The sequence below is a fragment of the Dipodomys ordii genome, unplaced genomic scaffold (assembly GCF_000151885.1).
Source record: "Dipodomys ordii isolate 6190 unplaced genomic scaffold, Dord_2.0 Scaffold93, whole genome shotgun sequence".
NCBI lineage: Eukaryota > Metazoa > Chordata > Mammalia > Rodentia > Heteromyidae > Dipodomys > Dipodomys ordii.
In genome coordinates this window covers 6,245,078-6,271,668 of record NW_012267309.1, presented here as the reverse complement: position 1 = coordinate 6,271,668, position 26,591 = coordinate 6,245,078, and positions in this window count along the sequence as shown.

Sequence of the window (26,591 nt, the reverse complement as noted above, 5' to 3'; positions counted from 1 at the left end):
CATGATGTCTGCTGAGAAATGAAGTCAGAACAGGTCTGTTACATCTGAAGGGTCAATCAGCTACTGCTCAGACCCAGTGAATAGTTGTCCTCTGATTAGTAAAACAAATAATTATTAGTACTTAGAAAATGTTATTCTGACCCTTCACAAGAAAAGGTAAATGTGTACTTTGATGAAAAGAACATCCAGTTTTCCATTGTTGCTGAAATAATGCAAGTTGGTATTTTTAGCAATATGAGATAATCAGTAAAAAGCAGTAGGTTTGACACTTCAGGGGTCATTGGTGATTCTACTCATCAAAGCTCACCTCAGATAGCTTGTCAGAAGTGTTCCTTGATATATCCTCCTGACTTCAGTATACAACCTGATTCACCAACCTTCCATTCCACTTTATTTTTCCAGTGCTTCCCATTCAGTAATGATATGTTTTTATCAATTTAAAATATAATCACTTATCTAGAACTAATTAAGCTAATCCTATGTAACTGAACCTCAATAACAAACAGAAACTGTCTGCATCTTCACCTGAAAAACGTGTGTGTGTGTGTGTGTGTGTGTGTGTGTGTGTGTGTGTGTGTGTTGAACTTGGGATTGTACTTAGGGTCTTATACTTTCTATTCAGATAACTTAAATCACACCTCCAGCCTCTATGTCTGTTAGTTACTTCCAAAGTAGTCTCACTTGATGCCTTGGTTGGCTTTGGCAACAATCCTCTTCCTTATACTTTCTTGCTTCCGGTAATGAAGCAAGAATGAGCCCTAGGTTCTGTCATTGTGTTTACCCTACAGCTAGGATAATGGGTACATGACACAAGTTAGGGTGGTGGTTACAAAGGACGCTCATAAACTTTTTATGCATTGCACCATGAAGCTCCATCTCTCTCTTCTAAGAAGTAAGCGTTATAAGCTTGAATCCCTTGTGCCTGGATGAAAACACTGAATTTATAGTTTATATCATGTTCTACAAGTTTGCATCTAATTGTAAAATAAGCCTAGTATCTGAAATTTTTAAATCAGTGTAGAAATTAGTGTTGTTCCATAATGTTCAACTACTTGATTTCAACCACAATGTCATATTCACTGATAAAGTCCACAGCTGTCACTTTCAGAGTGCTTGTTTAATATATTTGATTATATATACCTAAGATACATAGACACATGATATTATAGGGTATTGAAAGGTTCCTGGAATGAAAACTAGACTTTCCTCCTCCCACAGTGAGGTCACTTTGTGTTGTGTGGCAAACATAGCTATGATCTACTTCACATGAAGTCCCACATGTACTACAATTTTATTTATAGTACTTATACTGTATATTGTGTCTTAGACATATTCATCCAAGGTATATGTTGCTTTGTACCGTGTGTCCCACATCTTCTAATTTCCTGACCTCTGCACATTTCTCCTCAACTCCTGGTAACCATTATATTATTTTATATCTCAACATATTTTTTAATGATTCCACAGTTAAATGATATTGTACAATGATTTCCGCCATTAGCTGATTCCACCTGATTTTACTGAGTCTTCTTGGTTCACTCATGTTGTGGTAAATGGCAAAGTGTCATTTTTCATTGGCTGTTTTTAGGGCTGAATAATATTCTGTTGTATATACCAGTTTCTTTTTTATAGGTTCATTGACAGACTTTAGCTTGTTTTCATATATTGGTGAATATAAATAATGCTAGGTGGACAGGGAGAGAAAATATCTCTTTACCAAGTGATGATTTCTTTGCCTTTGGGAAAATACTCCAAGAGAAATTATTAGATCCTATAGTAATTCTAAAAAGTTCATTAGATACCTCCATATTATCTTCCACCATAGCTGTACAAGTCTATAATCTCACTCACAATTGATTGAAGACTCTCTCTAGAATACTGTCCTGTGTGGGAGTTTCTTATCATCTCTGGGAGTCTAAATTCATTTGTTCTTTTTTATGATGACCACAGACTGCCAGTGCGTTGACTATGAATTCTTAAAGCCTTCAGTCTTTAAATATTAAGTAAAAAGGCCACCATAGACTTTGTTGTAAATAACAAGATAGCAAAAACTTACTCATTGGCACAGTATACTTTTTATGTTTCATTATTTTCCTTTTTATAATGATCATGCTGCCAATTTTTATCTAGAAGAATTTAACTATCAAGTGTCTATTGATTTTCAAACTTTTAGCCCATCTTCATTCTTGAAACCTTAGGCTAGGAAATATTGTGACTATTTTGTGTTCTTTTCATTTTCATATTTATTGTTATATATTAGCTGTACAAAATAATGGTTTCATTATGACGTTTTCATACATCTATATAATACACCTTAATCTTTTTACCTTGGTTTTTTTGGTAGCCTTCCTTCTCCCAAATAATTCACCTTCTAGTTTCAGTGTCTCCGCTAAAATTTTCTAGATCCTACAAACAATGGAAAATATACAATATTTGTCTTTTGGAGTCTAGCTTATTTTATCAAACATGATGATCTTCAGTTCTATCTATGTATCCTGAATATGGCATCATTTTATTCTTCTTTGTGGCTAAATAAAACTCCATTGTGTATATATTCAATGTTGCTGGGCACTTAGGCTGATTTTATAACATGATTCCTTTAGCTACATCCCACAAATACAGATACATTATATTTTTAGTTAGTTAAAAATGATTTCAATTTTCCCTGTAACCTCCTCTTTCATACATTGGTTACTTAGAAATATTTTGTTTCATTTCAGATATGAAACACTTTTAAGCACTTTTTCTAGATATATTTTATTATTAACTTCTTGAATATGATCAGTAAACATTCTTTATCTAACTCAATAATTTAAAGATATAGTTTATAAGATATTTATAATAGCGAATGTGATCTATCATAGTGTCTGTTCATTGTGTATTTGCAAAGTGTTTGTATTTGGGGGTTATAGGTCAAATTGGTTAGTAGTTGTCTAAATTTTCTGTTCTCTTACATTCTCTTTGTTCTATCTGCTTCTGGGTAGAGTGTTGAATTATCTAATGTAACTGAGGGTTGTTTAATTCCTTCAGCACAGTTTGGTTTTGCTTCAGATATTTAAGAACTCTATTGCTAGGTATATACATATTTGAGATTGTTAGATATCTTGGGTGGGCCGCCTAATTTATCATAAATCAATGTTCTGCTTTATCCCTGTTTTGAAGTCTGCGTAGTCTAATACTAATATGACCACTTCAACTTTTTTTTTTGCTGCTTTTGTAAGGAGAAAATTGAGTGTTTTTTGGTTCTTGTTTTCATTGTAGTTTGTTTGCTGGGAGGGTTGTTTTATTTTGATGTATTGTTTTGTCTTTTAGATATTTCACACTATTTAACCAAAGCTGGCTTTTGACTTGTGATCATCTATCTTAGCCTTCCAAATAGTATGATTAAAGTTGTTTGCTACAATGTCCAGCCTCAACCTTTCATTGATTGGTGTTTACATGACTTATCTTTCACATGCTTATGTTATACCTCTAATGAGCCCATTTAAATAAAAGATTAACACAATGTCAAATTATAAGGCAACATATACCATTATTGTCAGACTAATAACATATATCTTTAGGAATTAAATGTTACTAAGAACCAGATTGGAGAATTGCCAGAAATAGACAGTTCTGGGGGGGGGGAGAAAATGTAGAAATTAGAAAAGATAATCTTTATCAATGGATTAAAATATAATTAAATTATTATGAAGAATTATTTCAAGTATGTGGCAACTCGTTGGAGGAAGATACAACTTGAAATCAGTTGCATGATTTGAGTGTGGACATAATTTGTAGTCAAGAGCCCACGTTAGTAGGACCCATGTTAGGATGGAAATGTTTCTTGGTTGTATTGAAGTGTTATGCTGTCAAATATCCCTTTTATCTGACCTGCAATCCTCAATTATAGCCTGAGTCAAAAGTTATGGGCATAAATAGTACTGGTATTCTCACTGATCAACCTGGGAAAGTATTATATTTAGTAAGAAGTCATTATCTATGTGTTCTAATCTGCCAGTGAAATTCTGATTAAATATGTAATCATTAATGGATTTACCATAAACTTTTCTTTCCATATTCAGACACAGTACAAAGAGTATTCTGTGATGTCACTATTGCATTCCCCTTCAATTTTTAATGTCATAATCCAGAGGTTGCATCATTTCTCACTTTGAACCTTTCACAAAACTATTTCCTCGGGCTGGGAAGGTGGCTCAGTGGTAGAGTGCTTTCCTTGCATGCCTGAGACCCTGGGTTCGATTCCTCAGCACCACATAAGCAAAAAGAAAAAAGCTGGAAGTGGTGCTGTGGCTCAAGCGCTAGCCTTGAGCTAAAGAGCTGAGGGACATCGTCCAGGCCCAGTGTTCAGGCCCCACGACCGGAACCCCCCCCAAAAAAACTATTTTCTCCAGTGCTAGAAAGCATGTCCATGTTACCCTCCTATCCAGACTTTTCCCCCCTTCTACATTAGAAAACTCAAAATCACTAGTCAGGCAAAATGACAGAGGAATGCCTGAGTAGACAAAGCAAGATTTCATTTAAAGAAGGTAAGAGAAAAGTACAGGAACCTTAATACAAACTATGGCCCTTTGGCCCAATCTGGGCCAGATTCTATTTTTGTCAATAAAGTATTACTGAAACATAGCCACACTCATTGTTTATATTGTTGTCTAGTGTAGAGTTGAATGGTTTTGATAGACAAAATAAATCATACATCCTCAAATATTTATTGTCTAGGAATTTATAGAATGGTTCTTTGAAGGAGTAGGATGGCTGTCAAATTGTTCTTCAAGCCATACACAGGAACACAGGCACACCAAAGGGCTCTTATAGTCCATTACAAAAGATGGGAGACATTTCCCACTTTTTTTCCCCACAGTCCTGGGGTTTGAAACCAGGGCCTGGGCACTATCTCTGAGTTGCTTTGCTCAAAGCTAGCACTCTACCACTTGAGCCACAGCACCTCTTCTGGATTTTTCTGTTTATGTGGTACTGAGGAATTTAAACAGGGCTTTATGCATGCAAGGCAAGCACTCTACCACTGAGTCACCTTCCCAGCCCATCATTTCCCACTTTTATCAAATGTAAAGAATAAGAATAATACAGAGTCAAAAGATCGTTCAGGACGCTCACATTTCTTGAGCATTACTCAGAGTATTTTTTTCATTATTAACTCAATTAATACTCATTCCACATCTAGCATTTATCTGTTGGGAACTTGTTTTACAGTTGAAGGAAGGGAGATTTCAGAAGTTAAGTGTTTTTCTTTATAATTCTTTCTGTTTCATTTTACCTCAGCTAAGTTTTTAAAGCCATGTCAGATGTTATTTAGCCCCAAATACCATTGACCCTTGAAATAGTGTCACTATTAACCATTTAAACAGTGCCCTTGTGTACAGAATCTAGTCACCTAGCTTGTCTAGCAATAGTCTGAGAACATCTTCAACAGAGAATAGGGTTGAGAACTTGGAGACTATAGCTTATGTGCAGGTTTCCTTGAAATGCAATGGAGGTCTAGTAGCTTGGAATGTTTTGTTGTTGTTTTTGCTGCTGCTGTTGTTTTAGAGGAGAAAATATCTTATAAAGAAAGCAAAGGTGTTCTGGGAAGGTGGCTCAGTGGTAGAGCGCTTGCCTTACATTCATGAGTCCCTGAGTTCTATTCCTCAGCACCACATAAGCAAAAAGAAAAAAGCCAGAAGTAGCACTGTGGCTCAAGTGGTAGAGCGCTAGCCTTGAGCTGAAGAGCTGAGGGACAGCGCCCAGGCCCAGAGTTCAGGCCCCACGACCGGACCCCCCCAAAAAAAATTAAAAATTAAAAAATTTAAAAAAAGAAAGCAAAGGTAAGCCAATAGATCAAAGGATGACATATGAGACAAAAATCAATCTTTAAGTACTTAGCATTCTTGAGGGAAGCAACTTTGCTCTTCCAATGACTATCCCAGTATGTGGTGCATGTTAGGTGTTGAAGACATTTTTGTTGTATGGATAAGGAACACTGTACAAGCATGTCATTGTTAAAACTACTCACATGATGTCTTCACCATGGATTTTTTTCTGTGAATAATCAGGGAATATTATCATTCAATGCTCAGATCTGTAGAGCAGTTTATATTTAAAACCTCCTTAGTGGAGACTGGGTACAGGTTATACTCAGTTCATCTGGTGTTATTATAAAAGTGAGCCTTTTGAAAAGAGAACACATCAAGAGAAAAAAAGTCTCCATAAAGTCAGTCTTTCCCAATATGTCCTTGAAAATGTACTGGATTTCTTATATAACAGCAAATTATCATGTTTTGGCTGCATTCATATTTGCTTTTGTAAGAATTGCCTAAAATGTTTCCACTGGTCTAGAAAAACAAACCCACAAGCATCTGCTAAAAAGTGAATAGCTTATAGTTGGAAACAAATAACTGCCAATCCTTGCTAAGGGCAACTTCGTCCTAAGCAGAAAACTTCTCCAAATTTGAGAGGTTTAAACCAGAATAAAGGTTGGGTAGTAATGTGTCCCACAGTACCTAAAATACTTAAAACTTTTGGACTTTACATCTTATAGCAGTACAAAAAGAAGAGGTACAATTGACCTTAAATCTTTGAATATGGCAATGAAGCAGCAAACAGACAATTAAGGAGAAAAATCTGAAGGCCAAATGTCAAAAATAAGAGCATTAACCCTGAATTGTGACATTTTAAAAAATGTCCTTGGCTCACGTTGAAGTGCAAGTGCTAATGTGGCCATTTATTTGTCTATTTATAAAGGAAAAAATGCCCTGATATTTCTAAAATGTTTGGAAATGGATCTTTTTCTTTCTAAAAAGTAACAAGCTGCTATTTTCAACCTAAGGGTCAAAACTAAGAAGCATCCATTAGTACCCATCAAAATTTACACATGCATCGTGGATGAATTGAGGCAAAGATTAGCACACTGTATTTTTATCTCAGGAAAGATTAATATCTTCTCTGAGACAGAAGGACATAAACATTATTAAATGTTCTTAGTTGTTAAGAATGAAATCTTCATCTTAGTAATCCTGTGATTTTTAAATAATATGAAAGATGATAGGTGTTTCCATTTTTTCTCAGTCTTGATTATTACCACCATGCTACTATAGTGGAAGAATGTCCCTTCAACCTAATCATTTGTTCTAAAAGTATGTTAAATATGTATTTCTCAGGCAGGTGAAACCACAAAAATATTTTCTAATTAAATAACTATCGAAGTATTAAACCATACATTTTAATAAATATTTCATATGCTTAACTGTAACTGAAAACAGATAAATATTTTTAAAATATCTATTTAGGATGTTGGCCATTCTTCCTGGACTGATGTGGAACCTTTGGGTTTGAGTTTTTTTTGTTCGTTTGTTAATCCAAATTGTTTTAATTTTTAACTTTTAAATTATCTTTAGTAATTGTACAAAGGGGTTTCAAGTCTGTGTTGAATTGAGAACAATGTATTTTGATCAATCCTTTCCCAACCCCATCCTCTCAAGTTACCTGCTTTCATTTTTTTTGTGTTTTTGTTGTTGTTGTTGTTTTCTTGTCGTTCGTGGGGCTTGAACTCTAGGCATGGGCGCTATCCCTGCCCTCTTCAGCTCAAGACTCTTCAGGTCAAGCGCTCTTCCACTTGAGCCACAGCGCCACTTCCAGTTTTCTAGTTGTTTATTGGAGCTAAGAGTCTCACGGACTTTACTGCCCAGGCTGGCTTTGAATCACCATCCTCAGATCTCAGCCTCCTGAGTCGCTAGGATTACAGGATGAGCCACCGGCGCCCAGCCGTTGCTTTCACTTTTTTTTACACATGTACATTGAATAGTATGATGATATTTGCTCACCATCCTCTCTTCATTGACTGCCCCCATATGTTTCTGTGATGGGGGAATCATGGCTGGATGAATCATATGGAATGTGCATATGTGAAAATGGAACCCGGCAACTTAGCAGATAGGTGGGGTTAGGAAGATGGGAGAGAACAACAGTATGAGGGCATTGCTCAATATGCAATTTACTCATAAATCATTATGTTTAATCAAAATCCCTTTGTACAACATTTATAAAGTAAATAATTCTGTTCAAGAAACAATCTTCCCATTTAGGTGCTGCAAATGGTTTGATGAAATATGTCTTTCATCTTGTCACTTTAGAAACATCTATGGGAAAGTGGATAAGAAATCCTTAGGCTTTAAGAGAAAATACAGGGTTGTTATTTTGATAGACATACAGATACTTTTGGATGGTTCTTTGGATGAGAGATCAAAACAACAATCCTTGAGCTGTGATAAACATCCTTTTACTCTTTCATCAAGTGTCCTTCAAATACCTTGCCTATATTTCACTATCATGTGTGTCTTTTGGAGTATACTTAACACCATTGTGTCTGAAGCATTATCTTTGTTTAACAATAACACTCTCAGATCCTGGTCATTTACAGTCCTTGAAATTTTCTAGATGTTAGATACTCTGCCTTTGTCTTCCAGAAATATGTGTCAACGGTAATACTCTTAAAAAGAATGTAGTATGCTAGCACTTAAAACATGATATTTCTACACTTGACCTGAAGAGGGATAGAACTCTGAGGTTGAATGAGAATTCCTGGGGGTCAGAGGACAAGAGTCTGAAGCTATCTCTACTGCTTGAAGCTCTATAACCCTGTGGAATAATCTACTCCCACTGTATCTGATTTTACCAATCTCTAAAGAGAGAATAATATCATAAAGATATGTTACCTCTGAAGCTGTCTCTATTCAAGAAAAGCACTTGAAATAAAATAAGTTAAAATATGTTCTGTTACAGTTTTTACTTTTATAATATAATTAATATTTACCTAACTTTTCACCACTTTGTTGGACACATTTTTACATTATTTTGCCTCTTTTAGCATATTTTAAAAAACATACATGAGACTACAATGACAACACTGTTAAATTGGGATGAAACATCTGGATTTTAGAGTCAGAGATTTTAAGTAAATTCTATCATTCATCTCTTACATCATGTGCAAACTTGAACAAATAGCATAAATTCTCTTGGGCTTTGTTAACTATTTTTTGTAAAGTAGTAGTCATAAATTGAGATATTAGTGATAGAATGTATTTAGGAGACTAGACAGTAGTAAACTTTGAATAGATGGCAATTATGGATTTTTATTTGACCAAAATAGATTTAAAAATCCTAATATTATTTATGTAAATAACATTAGTTCAGAATTTAGTCTTTCTTCTTTTCAAGGAGTAATATATTAAACATTAGTAGGACTAGAGTCCTCTTTCTTCAGCAATGCATTATTACCAGTGTATTAATCCAGTAAACTCATGAGCTCAGCTAGCTCTTCCTAATTGACCTTTGTCTATAGCTGCAACATATGGGCTGGATTTTGGCATAAGAAATCTGATATACCCTAAAGTACTCAATTGAAAATGTACTATTATGTTTCCTGTACAAATCCTTTCCCTAAAGTGCTTCTCTTAGCACTCAAAAGATACCATCCAAAGGTTATGTCACCTCCCAGGAGAGACATATGACTGGTAACTGTCTAATGTAAAGATTAAAATTCCTAATCTATGCCTCCATTTGGAGCATCTCTGAAGAACCACCCTAGTCAGTAAGCTAATGCTTACTTCTCTTGCCTTCCACAGTGCCATGCAAGTATCAGCCCCTGGGAAGTTCTCCAATAAACCTGCTTAGAGCTTCCTTCTTGGAGATAGCCTCTTGGGGACACATCTAAGGTTTCCCTAGTTTGAAAAGTTTAAAATAAGTAAAACATGAACTAACAATTTCTTTCTTGTCTATCATGGCTAAACAAGATGAATGAATGAATTCAAAGTAGAGTTGCTGTAAAAACATTATCAGCCCTTTGAAAGCCACAGCATGCATCATAGCAAATATATGAAAGCATACCCTCATTCAATATTAATTATTACTGTACAAAATTTGAAGATAAATATTATAATTTTACTTTGGAGATGATTTAGCTATGATAAAATTGATACAATTTATAATGGACTAAGATTCTCCAGCATTCTGTAGGCTCAGAAAAATCTTTCAAAGTGGGACTAATGTACCCACCAAAGTGTTTTCAAATGTAATAAAACTTTTATGAATACTAAATTTAATAATTAATGAAGTTGAAATAAGGTTATGTCTTACAGACATTTAATTAAACATTTATTCATTTTGATTTTGTGGCTTCCTTTTGGTATTCCAAACCCAATAAATTTAATTTCAAGGACTCAAATTTTATATGAATATCTTTGAAAATCTCATAGACCATTGAAAATTTCAAGGCTCTTTAAAGTCTGAGTAGAAATCTAGTATAAATTTACAAAAGGCAAAGCACAGCCTTTTTTTTTATCCTTTTTTATAACTCTTCTTTCTGGGCTAATGCCAGAAAGACAATAGCCTCAATTATTTCAATATTTAACATAGGCTTTAATTCAGAGCTCACTCTGGTTTGAGAGACATAACAAAAGCTACAAAAACAATGTTTGAAGACAAAATGAACTCAAGTTTATAGCCCATTTCCTTTTCCTTTATCTAGGTGTATAGTCGTATCTAATTTTTATCTATATCCAATTAGATGTGACAAGTTTCCTCTTCCTCAGTGAAGTAGTACTTCTTTTGTCTTTTCTTTTCTTCTTTCCGGGACTTGAACTCAGGGTCTGGGTACTGTCCTTGAGCTTTTGTGCCCAAGAGTAGTGCTCTTTGAGCCACAGCTCCACTTCTCTTTTCTGGTAGTTAATTGAATATAAGAGCTTCATGGATTTTGCTGCCTGGGCTGGCTTTGATTTGCCATCATCAGATCTCAGCCTCCTGAGTAACTAGAATTACAGATGTGAGCCACTGGTACCTGGCAAAGTAATAGTTCTATGCCCACTTAAATCTGGGCACACACAAATATTTATCGTGAATGCTCATTAAAGCTGTTGTTATTGATTACTTTAAATATAGAAAAAAGGGTAATGAATTCATGGTATGGTGTGATGTGTGTATGTGTTTAAGTTAAATCAACTACTTCTTTTGTACAATTTGCTTAATTATAAGATAACCAGCATTAACAATAAAAAGATTTGCTATGTTAGGAAATTGATCCATCAAGTCTATGCAAGAAAACAATAAAGTCAGTCGTCCATACTCAGTCTCACTGTTTCTGGTACTTGTTGAGAAATATGCATCCATGATATATTTATTAGCAAGACAATCTGTTACTATCTCAGATTGTATGTAATAGGAAAATATAGGTTTTTTCACTTTCTCATCCAAAATAGCTCCCAAACTAAATTCTAATTCTTGGAAATTAAATCTTAATTTTCTCAAGCACTGTTCATTTCAGATGTATTCCTTTGTTATGAAAAAAATATTCACCAGATTACAAGTACACAGCTAGTGTAGATCTGCATTTTACTGCCCGCAGATTCAACAACATGGACAGGAGTCATATGGGCATGTGGAAAACGCTGACTAGCTCTCAATTTATGCTCACTTCTCTGAATTCTAGAAGAACTCATATATCAATCTCAGCATCTGTTAGATAGTGAAAATCTGTTGCAGTAAGTGTGTCCAATAACATTTGCTCATATGTGAAACAATCATAAAGCATTCAGTAAAAATGACAGGTTTTACAAATTCCTTTTTTTATATTCTATGCAACTCCTTTAACTCTTTTCAACTCTTACTTATGTAAGCCTCAGACTTTACAACATCAACATACTTACTCTATTAAAAGCTCAATAAAACGAAGGGAAAAAGGAGCCCGATTCTAATGTATCATTATCTTTCGACTGTTAAATGTGTCTTAAAGCTGGGTGCTGGTGGCTTCTGCTTACAATAATAGATAATCAGGGGCCTAAGATCTAAGGGTGGTAGTGTGAAGCCATCCTTCTCAAAGTTCTTGAGTTGAGACTGACCAGCAAAACATTTGGAAGTGAATTGTGACTCAAGTGGTACAGTGAGAGCCTTGAGCAAAAAAGCTAAACAACAGCACCCAGGCCCTGAGTTCAGTTCTCTAGTACACACACTGGCACGCACACACACGTGCATGCACGCGCACACACACACACACATACGCAGAGCTTAATATCATTAGTAATTTAATCATACAATCTGATATTTTACTTCAGTTTTATTTGTAAATAATTTTTGTGGGATTACTTTAATGGGAGTAAAATTACTTTAAGGGTAGTTCATTACTTCATAAAGCATTGGGAATATCAGGCTCTGTGTTAGTTACTTGACATTACTTATCTTACCTAATTCTCCCAACTTCTCTGCAGTTAGTCTTCACTTTATAGGCCAGGAAACTGATGGAATGGACAACACAGAGAAGGTGTTAGGAATATACTCAATGTGTTGTCTGTTGCATATGGATGGTTACATTCAAAAGAATCAAAGAGAAGCTTTTATGAATTTTAAGGAATTAAAACTGACATTTAGCATCATTGGCATATGCTTTAGTACAGGCTCTCAAGAGAAACAGAACTAATGAACTCACTCTAAATAAAGTGGGGATTGATTTAAGGCATTGGCTCAGTTGTGGGGCAAATTCAGAATCCACGGGCAAGCTGGCTAAACATTTCAGGTAAGAGTTAACATCACATTGTTGAGAACCAGAGCTAGAAATTCAAGTCAATATTTTGTGTAACAGACTGAAGACAGAATTCTTTCTCTTTCAAAAATCCACTAGCTTTGTTCTAAAGGCCTTGAGCAAATTAGATAAGGCCTGTTCACATTATCAAGGATAATCTGTTCTACTTAGTGGAATAGCAATTGGTGGTAAACACCAGTTGTACATTGTGTTTCTTTATAGTAGGATTTATAGTAAGATTGCACAAAATAATGGCATACCAAAATCTGGCTAGACTAAAACATTTATATTACATAATTGCACAATCTGTGTGTTACATAGTATATTACATTTGAGAAGTGCTATATTGTCTTGCTATGTACCGTCAAGCTGCGCACTCAGACCCAAGAGGCCATAGTTTACTACTGGCATATAACAAGAATATTTGCGGAACTCTGTGCATGAGTAAAACAAGCATGAGTAAATCATGGTTAACTTTGAGTCCTAGTGAAATTCTTGGTAGTTCCCAAAAAATACATGGACCATGCTGCTACTCAGTGTTTCATTCAACATTCTTTCCCCTGCTTTCTCAGCTCTTGTTTATTTGTCAGCTACAATTTCTTCTCTTTATTTCACAGTTGTTGAAAAGGTCCCCTTCTAAGTCTCATTTACAGATTCCATCAAAATTCTGCCAAGTGTTCCAACATCAGAAGTCATCTTCCCTCTGACCTTTCTGGCACCCTCCCTCCTTCCTGCAAAATTCCTATCCAATTTCTACTTCTCTCTTTCTATGGAATCAAGATGAAGAAGTAGGAAGGTACACAAAGTAAGATGCACCTTAGTGTAGGCAACTAATACCCCAAAATCTGAGCTTCATAAACAAAGTACTTGAGGGAGTGAATTAAGCACCTGAACCACCACAGGATTCCCAGCTGTAAAAGGAACCGTGGGAGTATAACTTCTGGGATTGTAAAGGCTCAATAATGTAATACATATCAAATAGATAAAACAGAGCCTTACAAGTAAGAGGTGCTCAGTTGGTGCCATGGTTAGTTTTTGTTAGAGTGTAATTAATAGACTATAAAAAGACAATTCACATATTCTAGTTTATGCTATAGAAAATCACATTGTTCGTAAAAGTTTGTAAAAAGCCAGCAAAAACTATATAAGTTATATGCTGTTCCTACTGGGGTTTTTTTTGTTGTTGTTGTTATTGTTTTAACAAAGTATCCTTTCAAGAGAGACCTCTAGATGAGTCTAGAGTCTGGGATAGTATTCTATAATATTCTGGTTAAGAACAACATGGAAAAATTAAAGTATCGTGTGTGTGTGTGTGTGTGTGTGTGTGTGTACGTGCATGTAAAAACTGCAACTTTTCTAACTTTTGAGAGAGTCAGAAATCATGACCATACTTATCATTTTGGTATGATAAGTTATTTTTTTAAAGCTACTCTTGGCGCTGACAATTAACTGACAATTGCTATCTTCTCAAACTGGGAAAGATGCTTATCACATTAACCATTTCACTTACACAATGAAGATAAATACAAATAAGTATTGTGAAATTTATGTAGACATATAATTTCAATAAAGAAATATTGGGGGGAAGGTGTTTAAAGTCTCTTTAAATGTGGAGATCATAGTCCTGTAGTAGTTGTACTCAGCCTGCAGTCAGCAAAAATAACAATAGAAAAGTATTCCTGAGGCTAAAACTCCAAATTTAAGCCAAAATTGTCTATTGCTTTTTAGAACAAGACTACAACTAATCAAGAAAAATTATACTGAGTTATTTGATTTGTCTCCTTTTTAAAATATGAAAAATACTGAGACTTCTACTCTTAACTCTGGACTTCTTTCCTATTAGTCTTTTTGTAACTTGGGTAAAGCTAATGGATCAACTTGAAGTCTTCAAGTCATTCCTGTCAATGTTTTTACCTCTGCTCAAAGAAATAAGCAAATAGGGACATGAAATCATTTATCACGTTGTATTTCCATACTTCTATGAAGGAATGAGAGCAAAATAACTCATGCTTTCTTGTGGAAAGTACAGAACCCTTATGTAAAATGAGCTTTATGAAAATCACCTTGATTTAGTCTTTGACAAGTTGGCATCTTTGAATTGCATAAATTGCCGCTCCAACCCCCTGTGTAAATCCAGATAATCAAGTGAAGTCAAGACAGAATCTACCTAATTTAAGTCAAGAGTTCCTTGTGAATAAATAAAATGTTAAGTATTATGAAGCTCAGCTTGTCTCCTAAGCTCTGCTGATACTTGAAATACCCTACCAATGCCTCAAGACTTTGTCTTTAGAAGGAACAACCAAGGAAAAGATTCCACAATAAAGTGTTGATTTCCTTTCAATGGTATTCTCTGGCAGACAACAGGAGGAAAAGCTTTTCTTTTCTTTAATTATGTAGGTTCTTTATCTGTCATGGCGAAATAATAAGCCATGGATGACCCTCTACCATGCAATACACAATAGCTATGTGATTAGAACCAGCACAGTAAGAGCATACTTATTTTTATCCTCCTCTTTCCATGTTGCTAGGATAGCGTTTAGAGAATACTTGTGCTTTCTAACTTCAATGAAGAGGTGTACACATTTCTTCTGTCTTGACATTCTGGCATTACCTGTGTAAACTCCATTCAGGATAGTCAAGTTTAGGAGAAACTGAGTCCGCTACAATTGTTTCTTATAGCATTTGATTGCTTCGAGAAACTAAATGATTGGCATTTAATGAAGTTGAAAACTTTGCCAACTTGAAGTCCTTCAAACAATGCTGGAGCTGACAATTCTGAGGCTATAATTTAACAGCCAGCATAGTATTGTGGCAATATATCTTACTGAGAGTTTGTTCCAACTACATCTGTCAGTAATATTTTAAACATATTTATTTTAATTCAGTCCTTCAATCCTTTGTGTGTATATGGGTGCACACATGGGCATGCCAGGCCTAAGGTTTGAACTCAGGGCCTAGGCTCTGTGGTATCCCTGAGCTTGTTTTTTCAAGACTAGCAGTCTACCGCTTGAATAACAGCTTCAGGCCCATTTTGTTTTGTTTCGTTTTGTTTTGGGGTGGCAGGATTAGTTAAGTGGAGATAAACATTCATTGACTTTCCTGCTGGGACTGGCTTCAAACCATGATCCTCAGATTTCAGCTTCATGAGTAGTTTAGGATTACAGGGGTGAGCCATCAGCTCTTGGATCAGTCCCATTTTTAAAACACTTTCCTCTTATCTCAAAATAGTTCACTCCAGTCACAAGGACTCTGCATAATGCATGTCTGAGAGTCAAGGCCTCATGAATAATATTGTGACTCTTTATTTTTTATATTTTCTCTATTTTCTGGTTCTTTATCATTTATATGAAAATAAAATAATGAATACATTTGAAGGAACATTTTATTTAGTAACTCCAAAAATAGCTATAATATATATTATATGATACATATATAATATATAACATAGCTATAATAGATAGATAGACAGATAGCTCATATTTTGATCTTAAGATGAAGTTTTACTAGCCTCAAATTCATTTTCTTCCTGCTTCTACCTCCTGAGTATCTGGGATAAAAGGTTTGTATCATCATCTTTTCCTTTCCTATCACTTCCTGTCCCTTTCTTATTCTCTTTCCCCTTCCATTTCTCTTGCCTTGCCTTTCCTTTTGTTGCAGTAGAATCTTGCTAATATACCCCAAGCTGTCCCTTAACCCATGATCTCCTTACTTTAGCCTTCCTGGTGTTAAGATATAGTAATTCAATATGTGACTAGCTATTTCTTATTAAAATAAAAATGCAATTATTATACAATCCAGTAATTGAACACATGGGCATGTATATATGGAAGATTAAATGTATGTATACACAAAAAAATCAATACATAATCTTTATTGATGCACTGGAGAGAAATTAAAAACAGACCAGATGTTCATTTGGATGAGTAAATGGCTAAACCAATTGTGGTGCACCTATAACATGAACTCAATAATAATAATATAAAAGGCAAACTTCAGAAATGCTCAATGATTTGCATGAATTTTAAAGAAATTTTCTGAATAAATTAGAAAGAGGAAAATAATCCAGAACGAATTTACAGTTTATGAATCTATATAAAAGTTTGAAAAGCTAATAGACATGGGGGCCTTGTTAATGGTTATCAGAAGATACAGATGAGTCATTAGGGAGCTGAGTTTGATTGGAAAAGCAATATGAAAGACCCTTAGGTGGTAGAACTCTTATGCATCTGAACCTACCTTACATATACAAATCTACATGTGCAATAAAATTGCATAGAACTAAATGCACATACCAAGACAGGCAAATATGGTACTGTCTCACAAAGATCAAAGGATTGTATTAATCTCAGTGTTTTTGTCAAGATTGTATTACGATTTACCAAGCATTATCATACACTGAAACTTACCTGGGATATCTCAGTAATATTTCTTGCAACTATGTGCAGATCTACATTCTAAGAATTAAAAAAATTTTAATACAAGTACTTTAAAAGCAAATTATCAACTGACTAACTCAAAATGTTCTTGCAGACCTTGAAGTACAAGGACATTTTAAGCAAAGGCAGACAATAGTTGAAACTAGTATGAACTCTTGGCCAAGTACCACATAAAAGAGGACGAAATTCACCCAAATTCTACCTGGGAAAAGAACTGGTTGAAGTGTATGTCCACTTTTTCACGTGTTGGTTCATATTCCAATGTTCCAATGTTTTGAAGCATATGCCCAATGTTTCATGTGTGAGAGGGGTTGGCTTTGGTAATGATTGTCTTGAAACACTGACAGAGGCTAACTTATTCTAGATGTCTTGGAGCTGCTGACAGAAACCCGCATAACACTTTAGATGCCTAGGGCCACTCCAGGTGGTGTGCTACTCCAGGAGACATGCAGCAAGCAAAGTGACACCAGAGGGCGCAAGAGATTACAATTTCTTGAAAAGAAGAGAACCAACAAATCCTCTAATGAGCAATTTACACACAGAAGATAAGAGATTATGCATGGGGATTTAAGAGCAGCTTCAACATTGCTAGTTAGGCTTATTGGTGAATTGCTTCTCTCTAGAGTCTGGGAAGGTGGCTCAGGGATAGAGTGCTTGCCCTATATGCATGAGGCCTTGGATTGGATTCCTCAGCACCATATAAGCAGAAAAGGCCAAAAGTGGTGCTGTGGCTCACGTGGTAGAGTGCTTGCCTTGAGCTGAAGATCAGGGACAGCGCCCAGGCCCAGAGTTCAGGCCCCACAACCTACAAAAAAAAAAAAAAAAGCAGTTTGTAAATTGTAGGAGTGATGGCAGTCCTTCCATGTTGTAAGCAGCATACAGAAATATGAAGACTGGGAGAGGTGACACTTCCCTATCTCAGATACTCAGATAGGGAGAATCTCAAATTCAAGAACAGCCTAGTCAAAAGTAGCAAGATGGCCAGTCCGCTGCCATTGCCTATGATCCTAACTACTCAGGAAGCTGGGATCTGAGTGGCGTGGTTCAAAGCCAGCCCAAGAATGAAAGTCTGTGAGACTCTTATCTCCAATAAACGCCTCAGAAAAAATTAGAAGGGTACTGTGGCTCAAGTGGTAGAGAGCTAGTCTTGAGCACAAAGAAGCTCAGGGACAGCGCCCAGGCCTTGAGTTCAAGCGACAGGATGGACAAAAAAAAATAATAAGACCCCCGTCTCCAACCAAAAATTTTTTAACAGGGTTGAGTATAGCTAAAGTAGTAGAGTACTTGCCCAGCATGCCAGACACCAGTTAAATCCCTGGTTCCAAAGAGTAGAAAAGAAATAAAAGGAAAGAAACACAAGACATGTCACCCTTAAAAGAACAAAACAAATCTCCAGCCATATGTGCATAAAGAAGTTGAAAATACTCAGTAACTGTCATCAAATGTACTCTGCAAACTCAGACAAACGATATCAAAATAAAATCAGTTTTTGAACAAGGTGATCAGAATGGTTTTATCAAAACCTGCACATGTGGAAGCTGAAGACTGCCATAACTAAACTGAAAAACCCATCAGAAGATATCCGCAGCAAGTTAATTAAGCTAAAGAAAGAACCAGTAAACTTAAAGACATCTTTGTTGTCATTATCCAGCCCAGAGAGCAGAAAGAATAAAGAACTGAAAATGTGACGCATCTTAAAGAGATTTACAGACTTCATCAAGCTGACCAATATAGGCATTATGAAAATCACAGGAGAAGAGAGAAAAAGTAAAACAAAATAGCAGTAAAGGCAGAAGCGCTTGTGTCTTCTGAAAAGACAGAAGGTAATATTACCATAGGGTCTGGCAACTCCACTCTTAAATACAGAAGAATTCTGATGAAAATCTTCAAGCTCTGTCACACTGACTGAGGTGTTATTCTGAGTAGCCATCATGCATGCCAAGCAAATGAGTTGATAAAGAAAATGAGGCATAGAACAGGATATCAATCAGCCTTAAAAAATGAAATAAATTCTATCTTATAGAGCAACTTTGGTGAAACTTAAGGATACCATGCTAAATGAAATGAGCCAATTACAGAAGTAAAAATAATGCACAATTATAGAAAGGACCTCACAAGTATTTAAATGACTAAATATGGTGTTTCACTCCCATTCTTCCAGCCCTCAGGAAGCTGAGGCAGGAGATCTTGAATTCCAGGTCAACCAGGTGTACAGGTATATACAACAAGACTTTGTCTCAAAAATAAATACAAATTGATTTTTTTTTGGTCTGTCATGGAGCTTGAACTCTGGGCTTGGAAACTAGCTGTCCCTCAGCTCTTCAGCTCAAGGGGGCACTCTACCACTTGAGCCACAGCTCCACTTCCATTTTTCTGAGTGGTTTATTGAAGATTAGAGTCTCATGGACTTTTCCTGCCTGGGCTGGCTTTGAACTGCCAGCCCAGTCTCCTGAGTAGCTAGGATTACTTGCGTGAGCCACAGACTCCCGGCTTATAAATTGATTTTAACAGCTAACTTGTATTGAAATTTTACAGTACTAATACCAACTCTGTTATGTCTCATATGTGTTTTTCTGCATAATTCTCACCTTTGACTCATTAATTATATACTATTTTAAACCCCATTTTACAAGGAAAAAATAGACTTGGTGATGTCAAAGAGGTTGCATTTGTACACTATAATAAGTAGGACTACCAAGAAGTTCTGCTAATGAGAAATACAGGGAAAATTCTGGAAAACTCTAGAGACATAAACATATGACTTCAAGATAATTATGGAAAGGACCATTTGTAATTTGTAGTTAAAAGTCTTGGTCCAAATGACCATTTCCTTGCTTGTAACTGAAGTTGCTTCTTTCACCATTGCCTGAAATCTCCTGATTTTCTTGTTCTATTCATAGGAAAAGAAATAAGTGTTCTTAACTGTGGTGTAGATATTTTCACTCTTCTGCTCCAAATTCAAATGCAGCTTTACCCTTTTTGGGTATGAAGACAATATCTTCATCGTAGTCTATGGGGCCTATGCAATTGAAGGTCTATTTTGCTTCTGCGTCCTGATTTACCGACTTAAGCTACAATGAGCTTCTTCCTGATTTCCATACTGGCAGCAGAGTCCAGCCTCCTAGCTTCTGCACAGGTTCAGTCTGCATAGTACACTTCCCCTAGGATGATGTCTCTGTCCCAGTGTGGCCCTTTCTATTTCTCCCATCGCCACTCCACAACAGGTTTAATCTGACTCTCTATTCACAACTTAATCAGTTAGCCCCAAGTCAACCATCATTCAACCTACCCTGCATTATTTCCAGAGATCGGCCAAATTCAACACAGAATTTAATTCATTTGTTTATTATGTTTATTATCTATCTCTGCCCAGAAGAATTACAATCCCAAGAAGAGATATTTGCCTATATTATATCACTGCACAGTGTTATCTCCACTTCGTAGGGTGAGGCCTATTTCATAGTAAATGATCAATGACTGCTTGCGAGATGAAGACATGAGTTAAAATTTTGTCATTTGAAAATTATGTCCGAAGGTTAGACTGTTTAGAAGGTAAGAAAGTCAAAAGCTTTTCCACAGGTCTGTGTGTGTGATTGTATTATATCTCTATACTAGCAGTCTGGATCCATAAGCTGTCTTGTCATTTGAGCATCAGGCATTTTTTTTCCCAAATACAGTTACTTTCCTAAACACACAACTGTAGTTATTTAATGAAGCATTATCACCACCATGATTGTCATCAATTTAACTTCATCTCCACCCTAACTACAATGCCATAACAAAGATTGCTATCAGCTGAAATCCTTCAGCTAACAACATTCTGTTCAGACAGTCTCGGTTAGCTTTTTAAAAAGCAGTGGAAATGTATTTGGTGCTGGACAGGTTTTGAATATAATGTACTTTTCTCTAATCCTTTGATGTTGTATGCCATGTCCATCAGTGTCAAGTAGAAATAGCTTGACCTTGAAATGTTTGGTCCAGGAGCCATGGATGAACTGAATCAGATCAATCAAACAGCTGATTGGATCATTGTGTGACAATCAGTTCTCAAGATGACCTGAGCAAAGACATCATGGAACAGTGACTTCTCTGACTACATAAAATATAACCATAGATTCCCAGTCTCAAAGAAATCCTATTCACCTGTATCCAAATTACTCAACAGACCAGTCTCTCACAGGGTGAGTGAGAACAATGCATTGGATATTCAATTTTAATTTCTATAATATTTTATTTTATTTTTTGTCAGTTGTGGGGCCTGAACTTTGGGCCTAGGCACTGTCCCTTAGCTCTTCAACTCAAGGCTAGTGTTATACCACTTGAGCCACTGTACTACTTCTGGCTTTTTCTGCTTATGTGGTGCTGAGGAATCAAACCCAGGGCCTCATACATGCAAGGCAAGCACTCTACCCCTGAGCCACCTTCCCAGGCCCTATAATATTTTAAAAATAGATGCATATGACAAATAACAACAACAGATGAGTCAATACACTTGGGACTACAGATTCTGATAAACTTGTAAAAAACAAACACTAACTGTGCCTTAAATTTTCTTTTATGCTCATTTATGTAAATTACATGTCAAAAACAAAATATAAAACATGTTATTTTATGGTATACCATTAGCAAAAAACGAAACTGACTCAAGCACTCAGCTGATTTTTTTTCCTAAAATTTGCATCCCACTTGTTTATATTTTAAAAACTATGCCACAGTCAATAAAAGCAATTTCTCTAGGATTAGGCAAAGCTTTTATTGAATTAATGCCATGTCATATAAAATAGAAAAGCATTCCTTGAATTATTGCAAAACCTCATCATATTTAAGCCATGTACTTCTCTAATGACCTGGCAAAAGTGATATGGGCTGGGAACATTTCCAACTACTTTTTATTGGTTTGCTTCCAAACTAATACGTCCTTCCTTTTGGCATATCTAAGAAAAACAAAGTCATCTGATTACTAATGTTCATTAGATATCTTACTCTAAAACAAATCTACCCTGGTAAAATTCTTTATATGCATTCAGCTTTTTCAATCAATATTTTTAAAGCATTATACTATAGTATTACTTTTGGCCCTAAGAATTCAACAATAAGCAAGATCTTCTGTATTCTACTAGAATATGAAAAAATAGATTTTTTAATTTTAAAAAATAGAGGGAAGAGATGAAGAGAATATGAAGATGTGCTAGAGTAATTGGGAACTGGCTTGGATGGAATAAGGGACAGCTCTTCTCATATCATGCCTTTCCTGTGAGATCTAAGTCCAACTGTCTGATAAAAGTAGGATGTCAGTGGAGGTTGAAGCTTATCTCCTAAATAATCATTCTATTATTTACTTTAAAAATAATTTATTTCTTAGTATAAAGGACTATATTGAATCATAAATTTTTACTGAATGTCAGAACTGGAAATGGAGTTTGTGCCACAATTGAAAACCTTTGTTCAGCCAAGAGCCATTTAGATATTTATAATATCATTCCTGGGCCATACAGAATTATCAGTACAGGCTGATGGGCCACAGACAGTGAATAAGAAGCATAGCATCTATTCTATCATGCCACAAATGATTTTGTAGTTATTATATATATGGCTCTGTGGGTGGGATAGATCCCATCCCTATTAATGCCTACCTTATTTCAAAGAAGAGAAGCCTACTTTCCAGATGGATAAAGAGTTTTATAAAAATTTACCAATGCTACTTGGAAGTAGATCCACAACAAACATTGGAGTTCCTTAACTCACAGTTGAGTGTTCATTCCATTTTACTCTCCCATTTGAAGAACTTAGGAGTCAAGGCATCATTTTATTTGTAGGAAGGCAAGAAACGTTACCACCCAGGTGTAGGACTCAGGATCCTGATGGAAGCCCAATGCTATAGTAATAGCATTGAATTCACATGATCCTTCTTCCTCCAATGAATTTTAGTGCTTTCTGGCAAATGACCACATTTATACACACCATGCCTTTGAGAAATAAGCAAGAGTCCTTTATTTTGTAACATTTAACAGCTGACTTGGAGGGGGTAATAAGCCACATGGTGACTATTAAAACTCACTGAGAATAAAGATAGAAATCAAGTGATAGGTAGGAGCAGCTATATGGTATTTACATAGTAGCCTGATATTTGAATATTTTGTGCTGTTTTTTGTTATAGGCATTATTCACCCATTCTGTACTTCCAGTCAGTTAAATAGATGGATAGATGGTGGACAATTAGACAGATAGATTAGATAAATGATATATGATTGACTCATTAGATAATAGATTATACAGAGTTACATAGTACATAGATAATGTCTGGGTTTTTTTTATGAGTATGAGGTTCCTGAGGATAGAAGGAAACATTGTAAACACTGACAGGAACTGAGAAAAATAATATCTCTTCTGTGATTCACAGGTATGGAGCCAGGGTTCATGGACAATTCGTTTTTATTATTTAGTCAGTGTCCACGTAATATTTTTGCCTTATCAGATGCTGAGTAATTTTTATATTTCTCCTATTATAATGAGAATAAAAGTGTAGTTTGACATATAATCCTATCTGTTTTATCTAACGAGTTAGTTATGCTATGTTCAAGGCCATTTGGGGGAAGGGTTGGAAAAGAGTATAAGAAATGTTTTCTGCTAAGTAAACTTGAACTTCAACTACTGAAATATGAAAAGTATTCAGAAAGAGGAAAGGGGAGCACAAGGGACTGGGGTAGACTTTATGAGAAAGGGCATTGGATAGGGGAGCATTATTTGTAATAATGCTTGATTTGCTAATGTCTCATGTTCCGAAGCATCTTTTTATTTCTACTCCTGCAGTCAACGGTTGGTGTCTAATAACCCCCAGAGCAGTGGGGTTTAGCATGTTTTCTTTCAACTTGCCAAAGATTCTGTTTGAAGGGGATTATTTGAGTTTGACAACCGGGAGCAACTGTGCCTCTCTACAGGAGGAGAGTGGTGCTGTTTATTTGACCAGCTGAGGAAGTGTACACAAAGGCAGGCTTGCTAGTGTCACTGGGTCCCAAGGCCCTTGGTAGGATACAGAATAACAGCTGTTTGCTACAGTGAACAGATCAGAGGATTTTCTGTTAATAAATTGGTGCTCTTCTTTTATTAATCATTTTGATGGAGCTTGATTTCATCATATTCTGCTGTGGCCCTCTCTCTCTATATGTTTTAGGCAACATCTAATTAACTAGTCTTCTAAACTATTAATGAATAGTGGTTTAGGTGTGAGAAATTGGCATGAAAGACAAAGAGAGAAGAATCTAAGTAATAGGAATTACCATATATGCAACAGAGTCCACATTGTCTACATTCAAAGATGGTTATTTATGAAAATAGAAATGGGAAACTATATTCAAAATACATTGTTATTTTAACAAATATACTGTCCACATCCCTATTTGGTTTTGACTTTATTTGGTTTTGACTTCTGGTAGGCATATCATAAGCTTTCTATATGTGTAACATAGTTTTTTTGGTTTTCATTTGTTTTTACTTTCTAAAGATATCATCTTTCTATAACATGCCTTTCTATAGATATAACAAAACTGCCCAAAGGAAAGTTAAAAGATATATATTTATTTATAGCTTTTATATATGTATATAAATAGCATTCGGGACAAATAAATCAAACATAAACAGTACCATGAAAGCTGGCCTCTCAACCTTTTAATTAAACCTCTCTCTTCCTCCTTAAAAGTAGCCTCTGTTCTAAAACTTAATTAAGCTTCTTTCTGACTGTCATATAAATGAATTTATTGAGTTATATCAGGATGCATAATTCTGTACTTGGCTTTGGTTTTAACATGTGAGATTCTGTAGGGTTGAAAGTAGACAGAACTTGCTAATTCTGTTGTAGTACTAGACTGTTCTTCCATCTTCCCATTGTTATGGTGGCAGACAGTTTAAATATTCTGTGTTCTCACCTCATACAAACACATAACAATATGGGTGGGTCATGGTACCTCATCATGATTACACTGGTTATCATTGCTATCAGGTGTCTTTTCATATGTTTATAGATCATTTGGATATATCCATTTAATTGACTGTTAAAATAGATTGCCCTATTCTTCTGTTAGATACAGTATCTTTGTAAAAAAAATAATTCCTAGGCAATTTTATTTGGTATATATGTTGAAAATAATCTTCTGACACCCATAGCATGTCTTTCAATTTCCTTAGTTTATTTTATTACATGGAAATTCTCAATAGACCCATTTATCTATATTTTTATGATTAATGAATTTTTGTGTCTATTTCAGAAAAGTTCCTCCATTTCAAGACTGTGAACCTACTCAAATTAATATTTTCTCTATTTAGTTTTAACATTATGATATAAAATTCTCCTTCAACGTACCATTTCATGATGGGAGCTAAAAACAAAATTTGTTAAGGAAATCATTTCTATTTCTCCACTGTCCATATTTGTGTATGTCCTCCATTGGTCAGTTTCTCTACCCATGAGACACTGTCAAACAATTGTAGCTATAAAACCCTTGATTTCTGATGGAAAAATCTGGCTCCTTTTCATTCTTCAACAATAATCTAAATGCCTCGTACATTTTGTTTGCATATAAATCTTAAACTCAGTGCATCCAAGTTCCAAAGTTATTCATCAAACAAACCAAAAAATTTTAAATGTCATTGGCATTGCACTAAATGTATAGAACTCCAGAAATAAGCCTGGTATACCCCTATCTTTGCTCAAATATTTAATTTCTGTCCAAAAATTTCATACTCTATGTGTAGACCTCCAATACCTTTCACTAAATCTATTTTCCTGCATTTAAAAATGTTTTCTAATCACTGTTTTATGATTTTTGTTTGAAATACAGTGCTCACGTGTTTATTTTTTTATGCAAGAATCTTGATGGGTATGTTATTTTTATGTGCCCAAAAATCTATCATATTAGTTTTGTTTTAATTTGCTTGTTTCTATCTCCTTGACATAAAAATTTCACCATTTCCTAATAAATACATTTGCCGAAATTCATTTTAAGAATAGTTTTAGCTGTATTTAACAAGTTTTTATTAGTGTTTTCTTTTTCATTTTATTTCAAGCTCTGTTAATTGGAAATTCCTTTAACACATGATTTACTTTGTTTTAGTTTTGTTGTTTTTTGTTGTTGTTGTTGATGATCACTCTCTTAATTTACTATGGTTAAAGGTCCTTTCTCTGTCTATATCTGTAGCCTGAACAGCTCTCATCCCTTCTAATTTCTCTCAGTAGCCTCATAAGCACTAAGGTTTTTTCCTAGAGTCACCTATTCCAGATCTATTTTGAGCTCTACTATGGATTATTCCACTGATGCCAACAGAAGTATCTTATAGATGGCACCTACCTCCCTTGAGCTATTTGGAATTCATGCTTTCTTTCTGCTCTAAATAGACCTTGCAGAATCTATACTTTCTGTCTCTACTATGATTTCTAACCTCTGATGTATCCTCAGTGCTGCTAAGTCTATCTTCTCTTGTCAGTCATAACTCAAAAGCCATGGTTCTGAATTCTCTCAATGATGTGATCATCAACTTTTCTTCTATCTCTTTTCACCAAGGGTAAGACACACTGCTTCTTAATGAGAAGAGTTAGGGTC